This window comes from Rhagoletis pomonella, unplaced genomic scaffold (genome assembly GCF_013731165.1).
Source record: "Rhagoletis pomonella isolate Grant_MI unplaced genomic scaffold, Rhpom_1.0 Rhpom_scaffold_00244, whole genome shotgun sequence".
NCBI classification, from domain to species: domain Eukaryota; kingdom Metazoa; phylum Arthropoda; class Insecta; order Diptera; family Tephritidae; genus Rhagoletis; species Rhagoletis pomonella.
Window position 1 is genome coordinate 48,522 of NW_023458798.1, and position 5,293 is coordinate 53,814.

Here is a 5,293-nt window from a genome sequence, read left to right on the forward strand (position 1 = left end):
ACCCAAGGCGTGTCATCACCGACAGAGGCGCGGCCTTCACATCAAACCTGTTGAAGGAATACTGCGAGAGCGAAGAGATCCAGCATCTGTTGATTGCGACGGGTGTGCCACGAGGCAACGGCCAGGTGGAACGCATGCACCAGATCGTCATCCCAATGATAACTAAGCTGGGGGCGAGAATCCAGGGAATTGGTATAAACGCGTGGATCGCGTACAGCAGCAGATCAACAGCACTCCGCCGAGGAGCACCAAGCAATCGCCATTCCGGATTCTGACAGGGCTTGAAATGCGATTGGAAGGAATGCCACAGCTACAAGAGTTGTTGGAGGAAGCGGCCGTCGCCGAACTCGATGCATCCAGAGAAGCAACGCGTCAGGAAGCGCGGAACAATATCGCCGCCATCCAGCTGGAAAATCGGAGAATATTCAACGAGAAGCGCAGAGCCAAGGTCGACTATGAAGTAAACGAGCTAGTACCCACTAAGCGGACTCAGTACGGAGCAGGACTAAAATTGAAAGCGAAATACTTTGGACCATACAAAATCGTGAAGAGCACGGAAGATACGAAGTTGAGAAGATCGGGGACCACGAAGGACCCAGACGCACCACCACTATTGCGGAGTTCATGAGGAAGTGGAATACCTCACTCGAGGCCAACTCTAAAGACAAACGGACCTAAAAGCCATTAAGCAACACTGGACAGGGACCCGCAGGAGCAACACTGCTTGACGAAGAATGGGAGAAAGGGGAACGGACAAACTTAACGAAATAGACCAAACTGGACAACGGACATTTTTTGTACGAAGCGTCACTCTTTCGCTAGCACACGACCGTGAACCATGCACCGACTATAACCGCGGGCTTCAACCCTAGAATGTAATAGTTTTGAATGTAATTGCAAAGTGAATGTTAGAATAAAATCGTGTACTGTGTTTATTAAAGTAAACCTGGACTTTTATTCAAGCGGAACACACACCCCTTGTGCCACCACACATGTATGCAACCATTTGCATTAGCAAGTAAACACAGGGTGCTTCCAACGAAATTAAAAACCTGCAGCTGTAATACACATGCTGCCCTTCGTAATTTTCTGCTGGGCTTTGCGTTACAGCTTCGTAAATTTTACCCCTACCGAAACTAGAGGTGTATACACAGAATCTCGACATGCTAGAAAAAAGCCAAACATGTATTTTAATTTTACATACCTAGATATTAAAAAAATAACATAATTATTGGAAGAGGGAAACAAAATTTAAATATTGCAAGCCGGTGTTATCTTGTTGTATTAAACGAGCAATTCTTGTATATATCCATAGGGTTCTCGGAAACGGCTCTAACGATTTTGATGAAATTTTGTAGGCAGATAATCTTTTGGATTTTAAAATTATCTGAATAGGCAATATCTCCGAGAAGACTCGTATAAGGTTGCCAGCTATTCGAAATTAGTTACAAATTAATTAAAAAATCATAATAAGGGTATCAAATGGAAGGTATTTTAAACATCCCTAATTCAAAAATATTTTTAATAAGGTTGCCACCTATTTTCAATCGCATATTTATTAAATTTTTTGTATAGACAAAAAATGTAAAATACCAAGAGAAGGTTCTTAAACAATGCTTTCCCTATACACAATATGCTATCTCTTAGGGGGTAATAGTGTAAGGTTGCCACTTATTTTCGATTCTACACGATTTATCTAAAACACCGCAATTTGGATATCAATTGAACTTTGGTCAGAAAATATTTTCCATCAGGGTTGCCGCGCTTCCTTGTTATACACATTTTTATTTTGTTAATCTCAATCAACATTTTTTTATGTATACATAGTACACATACGCTCAAGATATGGTACATCATTCCAGCGTATTTCGGAATAGGGTTTCCACCTAAATTTTACAGTAAGGAATTCACTTAATAGATATGGAAATCCTATTTTTTTTTGTTTATTTCCAAAATATTTTTTTAAAGCTATCCAAATCTTGAAAACTTTAAAAAATATATGCACTCGGTCACCTTGGTACTTTTTGGTAAATAGTGGACAAACGTCAAAGACAAAAGGTGAAAAACAATGTACTCCGCTAAGCAAAAACGCGTAGTTGATGTATTTTTATTAAAAAAATTGATGAAAATCGTACTAATATGCATGCTTACATATCGTCCGCTTCCCGTATCGGCCCGTTGTTGCAATATTTTGTGACCCACGTTTCAAAACTCGTTTTTTTCTGACATCAATAGAGCTAAAAACTAGGTAAAGCTTCTTAAGAAGAGGGAGCTCACCAGGATATTTGACAATGCTTCAGGAATCGTGGTAAGCACTGCGCGCTTACACTCCGTAGGGCCTGAGTTCAAGCCCTGATCAAAAGAAACATCCCAAAAAAATATAGTGAAAAGGTTTTTTCTTAACAGCAGTCGCCTTTCGGCAGGCAGCAGTAAACTTCCGAGTGTATTTCAGCCATGAAAAACAACTTCTCATAAAAATACATTCACCGTTCGGAGCCAGCGTGAAACTGTAGATCTCTCCCCTTTGTGTGTCAACATCAAAGCGCACGCTACGAGGAAATCGTCAACAGCTCTGATGCTGATTCCAATTTTTGTAGTGATGTTCAGTGTTGCCAGAACTTTTTGGACCAACCGGCTAAATTGGCAAAAAAAACGGCTAAACTGTTTCAACAAAATTTCACATGTTTTATTTAAACAAATCACAAGTGGAAAGACTAGTTCTTGGAGAGAAGTTTCAAATTCTAGCTGGAAAAAATTTCGCCAGCAAGAATTTGTAATTAGGAAAAAGATATGGTTGTGGTACATGGTTGGATTTTTTGTCAACATTAATTTGAACCAACAAGTTTGTTAAATTTAAAAATTTACAAACTTGATCGATTTTAAAATGAAAAATGTAATTAAATACTTGTTAACTTAATTAACTTAGTTAATTCCAATGATTTGAAAGGTACTCGGCTGAAAATAACTGCATTCGTAATCGGAATGCAATCTCAACCAGAGTCGATATAGGAAACCCGACAGTTACTACGATAAAGAAATTGAAACGTATGTTGAAGAAAGTCGGACTAACAAGAATTTTACATATACTTAGATCCTTCTTCCCCTCTGAAAGAATTTTAAAAACTCTATATAAATGTCTTATGTTTGAATGCAACCGTAGACACTGGCTGGCAGGGAAACTTGCAAATTCATGAAAACTTGCGTTCGTGCAGAAATTTCCAAGTTTCTGTACTTGAGAAGGAATTTGGGAGCATTTTTTCTTACTATCTGATATTTTGAGTGATTATTCTCGCTGGATTTTAGACGAACAAACCTATTGTATTCCCAGAAAGTTTTGCTTTACATAGAAATTTGTGCTCTATTATTTTCATTTTGACGCATTTCAGTGTTGGTTCTTTAAATTCAAGTTGGCCTTCGGTTTTTGGAATGTAAATAAGTTCTCAGCTAAACAAGAGTTTTTAAAAAAATACATATGTGTGCTTGAAAATATCCATTTTCTCCTTACCGTAACCCTTTACTGGCCGTCTCCACAGGATAAAATTTATTGCTGCCCAGCTGTAATTTTGGTCGCTAGATATAAGTTATATCAGTGGCAATATTTTATATCTTGATATAAGCATTTGTAAGATAGCTTTGAAAATGAATTTTTGCCGGATTTAATCGCTTAAACAATTTAGAAAATTCGCTATTTTACATCCAAGTACATAAATACAAATATTTTAACAGGAAACAGCTAAATTTTTGCTTTTATATTAAAATAATAATGATGTTGCAGCCACGAAGTTTTCGTGCAAATGAAAATGTAGCTGTCAAACTACCAAATTGCCGGCAATAGATGGCGAGATAAGCTCTGATATATATTGCTCTTGAAAAGCAATGAGCGGTCTCCATTGGCTATTTATATTCTAACATATGTATCAAGATATAAACTTTATCCCGTGGAGAAGGGCAGTTAAGCGTGGGCAACAATGATGTTTTGTAATTAAGGCAGAATTGACTATGAGCTATCTAGGAAGATAATACCTGTAATATTTATTCTATGTGTTGGCACTATATCCAAACACAAACGCGTGTTAAGCAAACAGTGAAACAATTTGTTATTTTCTAAGTTTGCGAATAAAACTTCACATTTAAATTTAAGACATTCATAACATACATTTTAGAAAAAATATATTCACTTAAAATAAAAATAAGCGAAATCGGCTCAATTTTATATAACCCTGCCTGACATGAAAATTTTCTCCGCGATAAGGCTAGTAGCCATTTAAATATCTGAATATTTATTTATCTTAAAAGTACGTTAAGATATTAGTATTTTTTGTACATTTTTACAACTCAATTAAAAATTTTAATTTTAAACTAAACTTAAATTCTAAGGCTTAGCCAACAGTGAAAACAAGGTAAATGGTAAAGCGTAAATGAGCAAGACCTTACAGAAATAGTAGAACGTATACCAACAAGAGTTTACAGAAAAGATGAGAAAACATAGACGACCTAACTACATATACATTGGTAACTAAGTAAAAAGTTCTTTAATAGATTTTCGATTGCTTAGTCAAAAATGGAAACATATATATTTGAATCTTAGGAAAACAAGGGAAATAGCAAAATCGGCTAAAAACGGCTATTTTTTTTTCAAAACGGCTAACAAATCGGCTGCCGGCTAAACCGAAATTTCTCCGGCTGTTTGCTATCTCAACCGGCTAAATCTAGCCGGAAAACGGCTAAAATGGCAACACTGGTGATTTTGATAGTCAAACGATGCGTACACAAGGTAGCGACCGTACAAGAAAAAATACAGCGATTTAGAAATATAGAAATATTTTCAGCTACCTCATACCCAGTCCTATAATTTGGTGGAAGCATAATCGCAAAGAATTTCGAAATTTGTTTCTACTGGCAATGAAGTATCTCTGCGCACCACTTTCCTCAGTAAACCCAGAAAGTAGTGCATCGGGTAGCATTTATGTTGAAAATAGAAATAGATTTTTGCCCGATAATTCGGAACGGACGGATAAGCCGGATTCCGGATATCTACCAGATACCCGGCACAGCCCTAGTTAGGGCCAAAAAACACATCATTGCGACTGGACCCAGACTCTAACTTTAGTATTTAATATATGTATATAGTAATAACTAATGTTGGGTAGTATCGATACCAAAAGTACTCAGAACTCGATTCACAAAAGGATCGACGGAATCCGATTTTTAAAAGTATCGATACTGAGTACTCCAAAGTACTCAGTACTCGAAAATACTCAGAACTTAAAAGGACACAGTACTTAAAAATACT